Raw genomic sequence first — 12,934 nt, 5'->3', positions numbered from 1 at the left:
TGGGTTGTTTTGGGTCAGCTAGAAAATTAGCTCTGTAACTCCAGATGGACCCAAGCATGGTACGGGCTGTCTCTGCAGGGACAGACACAGGTAGCGAAGGAGTTGGCTGCCTCCCAAGTGCTCTCAGCCCCGTGATAAGGGACTTTGCCCAAGACCTTTAGAAGCAAGACAACTAAATGCCCACTAAAAGTTTGGCAGCCCTGAGAGCTTTACTGCTATTTAGAGATTACCTCCCTTCCCCTCCATCATTCATATTCTACATCTTAGAATATTCTCATTGATTTCCCATCCCGTGCTGGGTGAGCAGCTGAGGGATCACTTGTCTGTATTACAGTCTACGGTGTCTCCCGTATGGGGCCAGAGAAGCACCGGGGAGAGATGAGACTGGGAAATAGCTCCCTCAGAAAGGATCAATATCTTCATAGATGTGCGATAGCCAGTAACTGGATTCCCAGCTCAGAGCCAGCCAAGATGCCTCATTCAGAATTTCTAAGGTCCCATTCCAATGAGAAAAATGATCAAAGGAACTAAACATACCCTAGGTACAAAGGAAAGGAAACCAAAGCAAGACTTATTAAGACAAGCTTTTCCACATGCTTAGCCATTCTCCAGTAATTTACCTGGAAGAGAGAACACTCAGAAAAGACTAAATAGGACATTGAACCCACGGCAGATGACCTGCAGCATTGTTCCAGCATGGCTCTTGAAAGAATTCAGACTGACATTTCATTTTCTAAATTGAGATGTTATTATAATTTGAATCCCAGGTGTGCCAGCTGAGTTTTTCCCTTCCCAGCATGTTTCCAAATATCCTCCTCCTGTGAACAAGAAAACATCCAAGCAACAGGAAGGAAGCCAGCCTTTCATCATGCACAATTATCAGTCTCTGTAATCAATACCGAAACCTCCACCCTACAATAGTTGTTAGTGTTGCAGCAAGTTTTGCATCTAATCCTCAAGTCTAGCTGCACATGTTACCTAGCACACAACTGCTTGCTACTCTTAGCAAAAGAACTTGAAATTAGAAACATTCCAAAAATATGTTCTATCAGGACTTAGTATCGCAGTATGAATAGGAATATCTTTGTTAGGTGCTGAGACATAAACACTGTGAATGAGGCTTGCTTTTTTTTTTTTAACATCATCTGGGCCCTTTTTTTTAATTGAAGTAAAAATTGAAGTATTTTTAATTGAAGTAATTTACAATGTTGTATTAGTTCTGGTGTACAGCAAAGTGATTCTGATAAATATATATATATTCTTTTCCATATTCTATTCCATTATGGTTTATTATAAGATATTGAATATAGTTCCCTGTGCTATACAGTAGAACCTTGTTGTTTATCTATGTTATATATAGTAGTTTATATCTGCTAATCCCAAACTCCTAATTTATCCCTCCCCACCCCTTCCCCCTTTGGTAACCATAAAATTTGTTTTTTATGTCTGTGAGTCTATTTCTGTTTTGTCAATAAGTTCATTTGTATCATATTTTAGATTCCACATGAAAGTGATATCATATGGTATTTGTCTTTCTCTGTCTGGCTTACTTCACTTAATATGATAATCTCTAGGTCCATCCATGTTCCTGCAAATGGCATTATTTCATCCTTTTTTATGGCTGATTAGTATTCCATTGTGTATATATAGCACATCTTCTTTATCCATTCATCTGTCATTGGACATTGCTTCCATGTCTTGGCTATTATAAATAGCGCTGCTATGATCAGTGGGGTGCATGTATCTTTTGGAATTAGAGTTTTCATCTTTTCCGGGTATATGCCCATAAGTGGGATTGCTGGATCATATGGTAACTCTATTTTTATTTTTTTGAGGAACCTCCGTACCGTTTTCCATAATGGCTGCACCAATTTACAATCCTACCAACAGTGTAGGAAGATTCCCTTAAGAATTAGTTTTTCATCCTCCCTGCTCCCCTGCACATACAGCCTTCATCAATTCCAACCTTTAAGCAGCACATGTCTTTTGGGTTTTTTTTTTCTTTTTGGTTTTGCAAACTTCAGGAAAAAAGTATTTCTTCCCCAAATTCAAGGTATTATAGTAAGGAGGATAAGGAGACTTTGGAGTCAAATATATATGTTTATACATGTTTTTAAACTGTGGCTTTATTCCTTAGCGTATGACATTTCTCAGCATCAGTCTTACCCTTTGTAAAATGCAGATAAAGTAGGGCTATCATGAAGAAAATGCCAAGCACATTGTCTGGTACATAGTAAGTATTTCATAAATCTTAATTCTCTTTCTCTCCTTCATCTGCCAATTCCCATTGCTAGATTGGAATACCTTTCATTTTCATCCAGTTTTCTTCATTCTAGATTGAAACGTGTTAAGAAATACTGCAGAGTCCCCAGATTCTCAGAGATTCTCAGAAAGTGAGGCTTACAGCCACTCAGGGTCTCTCTTACCCTGAGAGGTGTTGGTGTCATTTTACCCTGAACCTTAGCTCTACTAACTGGGACGGCTCAACATTCCATCACTTTTTCTCGCTCTTCATGTGTCTGTGCCTCTGCCTGTCTTTGCTCTTGAAAGAAAGTACAAGCTTTGAGGGTTCATCCCACATCAGAGTTGGGTGCAGAGCTCTGCCCATTTCCCACAAGAGGTGACTCTCACTTGGTATTTGGTGACGCTCAGTGATTATTCTGGAGACCTGGACGTGTCACAACAGAAGAGTCACATCGTGTTCTGCACAGAAATATGCCACCCTGTTACTTCAGCTCTCATCTGTGCTCTTGTATCTTACCAACAGCAGTGGCCACTTGTGGCTCTACTGGCACATGAAGCCCCCCTGGGACATAGAGTCCAGTTTCCTGTGCCCACAATCGTCTCACTCAAGAAACAGCTCTGCTGGACAAGTCCACCTTCCTCCACACCTCTAGAATTGTGAAGAAATTGTTTTTCAGTTTCACTGGATATACCACACTTACAAATTTATACTTGAAAAATCTTGTGTCACCATTTTTTTCACTTAATCACTACTTCTCCTTCCTCAGCATCACCAAATACAACCACAGCTTCTCTACTGTGAACCTCTGCTAACATTTTTATGGACCTTTTTAATCAGAGTAGAGCCCAGAAAACACTTCAGAATTCTTGCCAGAATGGCTATTCTGAAAAGAACATTTAGATATAGTACCTGACAGGTGGAGTCAAGAACCCATGCATTAGCATCTCTGTGTGGCTTCTTGTGAAGAAATCCACAACACAGGATATGACAGTCCACAATCTCTCTACCGTGAATCACCACTCAGCCTTCATTCACTTTTATTATACTTTAACTGACTTTGAGTTGATTCCAAGCCCTTTTCTGGCCCCATCATTCAATTTTTAAATCCCGTCAATGATCTCACACCAAGATATGAAGGACCCCACATTGATTACAACTGTCTTTTTTAAACTGTCTGTGCAGATACTAAGTCAGAACAAAGTAGAACGAGCTGAAAGTGGAAAATTCCAGAGCCCCCCAATCAGTGTAGAAGCTTGGCTAAATTCAGATTTATATAATTGTCTAGTCAAGTTTTTCCTTCAGTTGGCTCAACTGATGTAACAAAATGCAAGAGGTCATCGATCACATTGATCACAGGCCATCTGAGAGCAAAATATTCCCAGTAACAGAACACTTTGCTAATATGCAGCAATGCAGGAGAAGGTGGATAGTCTCCAGACACAGAACGTATTGTCACCCTTCAAAAAATGGCATTAGAAGATTAAAGGCTAACTTTTATATCCATTAACCAACAAACTGTGTCCAGAAGGATGTACACTTCTGAAAATGGGAATATTCCAGTCAGAAGTGCAAGAACTAGAGCACTTCGCTGATTTAAAGAGCCCTACACCCACACAGACCTCCACAATTATATTTTAACATTTGCAAAAAATAAGTATTTACTCAATAATAATTCAACTGTTAATTGAACACTTATTATATCACAGGCATGCACACAAAGGCCTTCTCCCAACCTGTTATGCGATCCTATAAAAGTTAGTTGTTGATTTACTTTGTTCATGAAGCCAAAAACAGAGCTTTAGCATTATAGAATGTGGGATCCAATATTGACAAAGAGCCTGTTTACAAACTGAAGTTAGCCTACGATGCTCTTGATGATCACTCACAAAAGTGGTAAATATTCTTTGAGTGCATTTACTGATGTGGTTGTCACTTCCTGTAATATGTCTTTGCCTTTTTAGTTCTAAGAAAGCTTTTTCAGATTGCACTGAAATTTAGATATTCTGCACCTAAATGACAGCCAAAGGTTTGAATGGGCCTTGGTACATTTTATTAAGTAATTTTTGTCTGGCTATTCTTTTTAAATCTTCTATAAATTCAGTTTTTAAATGGACAGTATTCCTAAAAAAGGATTTAATTATTTGCTTTCTTCTCAAAGTGATACCTCTATATCTTTCTATAGCTCCATGTCTTCAACAATATTTCAGTTATAATGAACTTTATATTTTTAAATTTAATTTAATTTATTTTATTTTGGGCTGCGTTGGGTCTTCATTGCTGCACGCGGGCTTTCTCTAGTTGCGGCGAGCGGGGGCTACTCTTCGTTGCCATGCGTAGCCTTCTCATTGTGGTGGCTTCTCTTGTTGCAGAGCACGGGCTCTAGGCACGTGGGCTTCAGTAGTTGTGGCATGTGGGCTCAGTAATTGTGGCTCGTGGGCTCTAAACGCAGGCTCAGTAGTTGTGGCTCTCGGGCTTAGTTGCTCCGTGGCATGTGGGATCTTCCCAGGCCAGGGCTCGAACCGTGTTCCCTGCATTGGCAGGCGGATTCTTGACCACTGTGCCACCAGAGAAGCCCTATAATGAACTTTAAAAAAGAAATAATAGTAGGTCTGGAAACCAGGGTCCTGGGTCTAGAGATGCACTGTGTTCTTAGATAGCTACAGGAAATTAATATAAATTCTAGTAATTTCTTCAACACTTCAAGAAACTGCATCACCTCTCTGAATGCAGCAATTAAGATGATTACCAACAATCACTGTGATTGGGAACTGAATCTCTTCCTATAGTTCATCAGCATCTTGAGGGATACATATGCTCCAGGTGTTATTTCCCTTTGCCTGGCCTTATAATCCCCAAATAACAAAATCCCATTATGTGAAAATGATCACAAACATGTCTGAATATTGTGTTACCATTAATAACATATAAGTTCGATTTTCTTAGAATGTTCAAACTGGAGAGACTTTTGAGAGGAATCCAGATTGTGTATTTACTGGCTCAGAATATGAGGTTCAGACATAAGTCATGTGGCCTGCCCAATCTCCTCAGAACTCAGAGGTGGATTGTGAAACCAAGATGCTGGACACCAATTCCAGCTCCTTCTATGCCCACTGCACTTTGTCCCTCACTAACATACAGAAGGACTATGCCACAGCATTTATCTCCCAGGGGAGAATGTCCAGATAATAGCAGGACCCATGACCAGGCACAGGATTTTTTCTGAATCATACATAGAATCAAAAATCAATTTTTTTTTCTGAATCAGTACAAGAATTCCAACTAAATTTCCCAGAGTACTGAGGTATCAACCATTCCCCATGACCTCCTAGGCAGACTAATAAACCAATCTCTGATAATTAATCAAAATGTCCTCAGATTCTATGTAAGCAGATCCTCATAAATGGCATACTATTAATTGAGCTGTAACCCAAAAAAGAAGTTTCCATTTTATTTTTTTATTCCATTTTATTTTTTATTCCATTTTATTACTTTCACATTTTAAATTTTGTTTGTTTTTTCCCTAGGAAATTGGTATGAAGGATTCCTATCTGCCTTGATACGACAATTTTCTTCTCCCTAATCAGTACTTTCTAAATGTAACACTCCAATTTGGGGCAAAAAATCATATGTGATTCCAGGGCTACCAATGATTCCTGCCGATAATGTTATCCTTTCCAAATACTTCAAAAACATTTTTTATTGGAGTATAGTTGATTCACAATGTTGTGTTAGTTTCTGCTGTACAGCAAAATGAATCAGTTAGACATATACATATATCCACTCTTTTTTAGATTCTTTTCCCATATAGGTCATTACCGAGTACTGAGTTCACTGTGCTATACAGTAGGTCCTTATTAATTATCTATTTTATATATAGTAATGTGTATATGTCAATCCCAATCTCCCAGTTTATCCCTCCCCCCCACATCCCCCCAGTAACCATGCTTGGTTTTTTTTACATCTGTGACTCTATTTCTGTTTTATAAATAATTTCATTTGTACCATTTTTTTAGATTCCACATATAAGTGATATCATATATTTGTCTTTCTGTGTCTGACTTACTTCACTCAGTATGACAATATCTAGGTCCATGTTGCTGCAAATGGCATTATTTCATTCTTTCTTATGGCTGAGTAATATTCCATTGCATATATGTTACAGCAATTTGAAGGCTTAAGCTTACCATATATGTTGATTTTTGTAATTATCTAGAAAGAAAACTAGACTTAGAGTGGACAGACCTTAGTTTAATAACTAGCTTTGCTATTTATATGTGAGCTGTATGACCTTATTTCTCTGCTTCTCTGAGCTGTTTCCATTCATCAATGAGATGGGAATAATAACACCTGTCCTACAGATCTCACTGGGACATGAACAGAAAATGGTTTAAGGACAATGAAAGTACTTTGTTAATTCCAAGGAATTAAACAATTAACTGCTATCAGGACTCCATTCAGGATTCAGTGTATTGACAAGAAAGCGGCATTTTCTCCCAGATTATCTTGATTGCTTAGATCAAGTGTGGCTAAGAACAAAAAAAGAAAAGAAAAGAAAAGCAGATATTGAAAAAGTAATTTTGTGTCTACACTTGAGAAGAGGCCAACCACACCACTTGGGCACTGGACTCTGTTCCCTACTGAAGAACATAGTTCTTCCAATTGTCTTCTTTCTCTTTCTCCTGGATCATAAGATTTCCCCTCTCTATAGGGATTGTTCCCTAAGCAAACAAACATGCTGTGATGTCTCTCATCTTTAAAAAAATAGACTCTTCATCCCCCTCTGGCAGCCCTTCTGCTTTTCTACTACTTTTCCCAGAATAACTCAAAAGATATGTTTATAATCACTATCCACTTTTCCCATCTTCTCTTGAACCCACTCTAAACAGGCTTGCCTGATAAATGAAGGTTTTTATTTGTATAAATAAATAATGCTTTTCTCCAAAACTACTCATTTCCTCTTACTCATGCTATTCTGTCTTGTAGTTGTTCTCCAAGTTACAAGAGTAGCCTAAGAGGGTTGGCCCAACTATTTTAGTTTTGTCTTTTACTCTTGATCTTTCTTGAGTCCTGATCTGTAAAATCAGTTAGTACTTTTTACTAGGCATTATTGTAATAATTATCGGAATTATTTCAGAATTATATCAAATATTAAATGTTTAATATTCTTGAATACTTTATAACTTAAAAAGCAATAGACAACCCAGCAATTCCACTCCTATTATAGACCCAAGAAAAATAAAAACATACATGCACACAAAAACTTGTACACCAATGTTCATAACAGTATTATTCATTATAGGCAAAAAGTGGAAACCACCGAAATGAGTGGATAAATAAAATGTGGTCTATACATAGGATGGAATGTTATTCAGCAATTAAAAGAAATGAAGTACTGGTATAAGCCACAACATGGATGAACCTTAAAAACATTACGCTAAGTGAAAGACACTAGTCATACACAAAAGACTGCATGATTCCAATTATATGAGATATTCAGATAGGCAAATCTATGGAAACATAAAGTACATTAGTGGTTGCCTAGGGCTGGGGAAGGTAGACAGTGACTGCTCATGGGTATAGGGTTTCTATTCAGGATGATGAAAATGTCCTAAAATTAGATTGTGGTAATGGTTGCACAGCTCTGTGGATATACTAAAAACACCTGAATTGAACACTTTAAGTGGGTGAACTTAATTATATGTGAATTATATCTCAATAAAGCAATGTACAAGGTTAACATCATTAGTCATAAGTCAAGCTGATAGCCTGCGCCCCTGATATGTTGTGTTGAAAATGGCAGTTCACCTCTGTGGCCTTCCTCCAAAAAGTCCATAACTTCATTGTAACCATGAGGAAAACATCATCCAAACTCAAGTTGAAAGGTATTCTATAAAATGCCTAACCAGTTCTCCTCAAAACTATCAAGACCATCAAACGTAAGGAAAGTTAGAGAAACTGTCACAGCCCAGAGGAACCTGAGAAGATGTAATGACTAAATATAATGTGGTATCCTGGATGGGATCCTGGAACAGAAAAAGGGCACTAGGGAAAACTAATGAAATCTGAATAAAGTATGGAGTTAACTAATTCTGTGTAAGAATAGTCATTAATTGTGACAAAGAAATGCACCATGCTAGTGTAAGGTCTTAGTGATCGGGAGACTTTGACGTAGGGTATTTGGAAACTCTCTGTATTAACTTTGCAACTTTTCTATAAATCTAACACTATCTTTTTAAAGGTAATATACAAACGTTAGCTAATAGTTTTAGAACTTGTAGTAAAAGTCATAGTACTAGTACTAGAGATAGTAGTTAGTAAAACGAGGTTCCTCAGCAGCCTAGAATAGAGAAACTAGTTAGCCTCTGGTTTTTCACAGACAGCACACATATGCAAAGTTGAGCTTGTGTCCACTCAGAGAAATGTAATCTCAACCTTAACAGTCAGATAGACATCTATCCAGTTCATGTCTTTTTTAAAGAAATTTTTAGAAGAAGAAAAGAAATCCTTGAATAGGATCTTTATCTAGAGATTTTATAGATTACAAAATGATGTTTTGAGGACTGAATTGAAACTCTCTTGTGAGAACTATATGGCACTTATTCCACATAATTCAATATCATAAAGAGTAAAATATATATAATAGGGCTTGATTCTAAAGTTTCCAGCTGATCCTCACGAAAAAGATAACCCTTCACCATGGTGGCCAAGGACAGAGGCCTGCCCACCTTAGACCCTCCTGTTCCCACCCTGCTCTTCTCAACCATCTCTGTAGGCAGTTTCTCCAGCTGAACACTATGTTTTAATCAACTGATTTTTATGACCTCATTTCCTTGCCCTCAATATACTCTGCAAAAATGGCTGCCTACTTCTTCGTTGATTTTTTAGCTCCATGGAGCTGACCCTTTTAGGACTCAACACTCTACATCCCCTTTGGCAGCTGCATCTCCCCTTCTGTCCTAGCAGAAGGAATGCCAAGCACCCCACAGAAAATGATGGATTTTGTTATGGTTTCCACAAGCTTCCTAGAGAAAAGAGATTGCTCCACTTCTTTCCATGGTCTGCAGTTAGAACTTGAACACTAAATTACTTCTGGTCTTCATGCTATGCCCCACTATCTCATGCCTCCAGATTGTCACACACACCCAGTCTCTGCAGTTACACTTGTCCTGCCTCTCCTTATCTTCAGATTTTGGCTTAACTATCACTGAGACCAAATGCTCACTCACCAATTCTCAACCCCAAGTCCAGATCAGGGGCTCTCATAAAACCAAAACTTTCCTCTGTCTTAGCATTTGTCACATTGTATCAGATTATAAGATACATGAAGCCATTGGCAATGTGTCTCTGGGTCACTGTCGAATCCTCAAGAGCCAGGACATTGACTGGTACACAGTAGGAATGCCAATGAATCTCCTAGAGTAAATGGGTAAATTAATTCCTTCCCAATCAAAAATATATGGTAAGATCATTTTCCCCTGAAGATTGTTTCATGCTGTTTCTCAAAGACCTTTAGGTCCTGGGGCAGAGACTTCTGTAAATAAGCAATCTTTCAACTCATTGTGTATCCCGTGCACTTTCCCAGTAAAAATGTCAATGCCTAAAAACAATGGCCCAAAGATATTTTCAAATTTGCATTTTTGTCACTTATTTGGAACCACAACAGAAATAAAACTTCAGCAACCAACAGTGAAATTAATTGGGTATGAAAGACAATCTCTAGGACATTTCCTTTCTAGGTATTTGCTCCTGTATTAAGAACTATTAAAATCCAAGCTATGGCTACACCAAAAACTTGTGAACATTTTAGAAAGTGATTAAGCTCAATCAAAGATATTTGGAATTAACTAAAAATAATTATGAGTGAGATTAAATGTATTCTCTATTATCCCACTGGAGACATATTTCCCTCCGGGTCAGTCTTAGAAACATCACTGCATTTGTTTTATTTTAACACCTCCTTAACATTTAAAAAATGTATATTTCAAACAAAAAGCTGAAGTATATTAAGGACTCATTTTACTAATCAACCAATCTCTATTTAAAAGGGATTTTTAATATTAAAAAATTAAGTGTTTGCAAAAATCCTCTAACAATATGTTGGAGTATTAAAACCCAGAAAAGGAATACTCGAGGAATGGTGTCTCCTCCAGGATGGAGTATGGAGTGAATAGGGGGCAGCTCCAAGGGAACCAGGTTCATGAAACCTCCCCTTCTCTGCAGGTGGAGTAAGTTAATCCTTCCTCAGAACCCTGGACTCATATATATCACAAGGCACATATCATAGTCTGCTTATTTTTAATGTATAAAGTCAGTGACTTCACAATGCATTGATAAAAGCAACATGAAAAGAGGAGAGAGCCTTACTGTTTGAATCCCCAGCATCTAGAAAAGTCCCTAGGATATGGCAAGTGCTTAATAAATGTTCACTGAATGAAAAAACAAAAAACCAGAAAAGGACCATGATTACATGTTTTGAAATAATTCTTTCCATGCCTGAATTTATTCAACATTAATTGAGGGCTATCTTATGTCACATACTGTATTAAATACCTGAGGAAAGAGAAATGAATAAACTTTACTCATGTCCTGAAGAAGCTCACCATTTATTGGACAGGTGGACAAATATAACTCATTGCAATAAAAAGTTTGGGGAGTGATGATGCCAAAGTATGCATGGGGGCCTGTGGAAGCACATGGCAGAGATACTAACCTAGAAACAGATTGCTTTTCTTTGAGACAATGAGAGTTGCCCCCTTACATTAAGTAAAAAGAGGTAGGTAGATATTATATGTGAATTCAGTGTTTCATCTGAAAATAGTAGGGAAAAATAAACAGATAAAATTCAACCTTTAAGTTCAGAAATTAAGCAGCAATAAGTATGTTGAAATTATACTTAGAAGAGATTAAATGTTTTTGGCAACCATGTGGGAGTAACATGGTAGAAATATCATTAATGAAAATGCAAAAGACTTTCACAGGGAGAGCAAAAGTATAAAGGAAAGAGCATGGGCTTTGGCTTAAGCAGACTTAGCTTGAATCATGGCTGTCACTTACTAGCCATGTGTCCTTAGACAAATCACATATACTCTCTAAACCTCAATTTCTTCATATGCAAAAGAGAACCAATACTAGCTTACACACGGAGTTATTAAAAGCATTAAATAAGATTATGTTTACATATCTTTATGACGGGCCATTATAAAGACTCAAATGTGATGCTAGTAATCCAATTGTAAATCAAGCCAGGGGCTCAAATATAAGATGCTTAGTCCTTGGCAAGGAGTGGGAGGATGTTGGTAAGTGTGAAGCAGTGACCTGATATCAGAGAACCACCAGGAAGTGGAAAAAGGCAGGGATGTGAGTGATGATGATGATGATAAAGATGATAATTACTATGGCTCCTTCCAAAGCTCAGAGTATTTATCACTGAATTAAGCCTTTGGTTTCCTAGGATCAATTAAAGTATTTACTCATAATCTTAAAAGTCAGCTTTGAAAAAGCAGGCTTCCATTAACCTCTTGTCTGAATAGATCCTCTTTATCTCTGAAAGAAGTCAAGAATCTCTGAAATGTTTTACTTGGTATTATATGAACCAATGTGAAAATCATATCTTCCCACTGAACAACTTCCCTACCCCAGTAAGCCAAATAGAAAATGTAATTATCCTAATGCAGTGAGTCAGCAGGACCGTGAACAGTGATCGCTCAGGGAACAGTGAGTGAGGTAGAGCAGGAGGGCTCGGGGCACATTCTTAGAGGGTAGGGAGGACTTCAAGAAAGTGATCAAAGGGCCCTGGAAGCAGAGGAAACACAGTAACTTGAGAGTAGGTGGGTAGATGGCTCATAGGTGCCATTGCAAAGAAGTTGTAGGAGTTGTTCAAAAAAAGATAGTAGTGGTTCAAAAAACGATAAAAGCTATGTGTGTCCCTAAGTGAGAAGTCTTACAGCAAATGATATGAGCCAAAGAAGGAGGCAGTTACTATAGAATAACAGCAAGAGGGTAGCATTACCCCCACGATGTGGGATTCATGGGGAGTTCCTGGGGTGGACAAGATATAGTTAAGGGTAGGACAGAGCCCCAGTATCAGAAGGAGTGCTAGGAGGGGAATGGAAGGTATTCTAACACAGGAGAGCAAGATGGATTCTATTATTAGGATTAAGTACAAGGAGCTGAATTTATAGTAGATACTCATGACAGAGTAGGTATCTAGCTGTGAAATCCTTATTTCTACACTAAAGAACTTTTAAAAGCCCTGTCTAAAAACAGGATCTCTCTCAATGCCAGAACAAGATAGAGGCTGGTGGAGAGGGCTTTAGGGAAACAGCTGAGAGGTTAAGAAGGATGAAAGAGGAAGTATCAGTTCCTTCTATTTGCAGTAGTTTTCAAGTTCAGAACATCTAGAAAGTCTGGACTGAGGAAGCTGAAATTTGTCAAACTCTGTAAGAGACTATAGATAACTAAAAACTTATTTTAAAATATGTAAAGTGTTGCTGTTGAAAGAAAGGTGAGTAAAGATGGGATTAGACCCTAGGTCTCCTAGTGTTCACCGCAGACACTTTTGGTGCCCTGGGTCACATCCTCTTAGACAGACTGTGGTTTCAGCCATGATTTCATGGCTATTGTGGATGGTTCCTGCTTGCTGAGAACACTGCACTACAGGTATCCAATGTCCCCTGACTGTCTCTCCTC

At 38.1% G+C, this 12,934-nt stretch overlaps 1 protein-coding gene across 4 annotated transcripts in view; it reads left to right on the top strand.

The window, feature by feature from the left end:
• TRHR (thyrotropin releasing hormone receptor) overlaps positions 1-12,934 on the top strand; it is a 130,938-nt gene that overhangs the window by 106,217 nt on the left and 11,787 nt on the right. The gene's annotated exons all lie outside the window — the stretch shown is intronic.

Source organism: Balaenoptera borealis (genome assembly GCF_965194805.1).
Source record: "Balaenoptera borealis genome assembly, chromosome: 17".
In the NCBI taxonomy this organism is placed as follows: Eukaryota; Metazoa; Chordata; class Mammalia; order Artiodactyla; family Balaenopteridae; genus Balaenoptera; species Balaenoptera borealis.
This window is presented reverse-complemented; position numbering and strand designations above follow the sequence as displayed.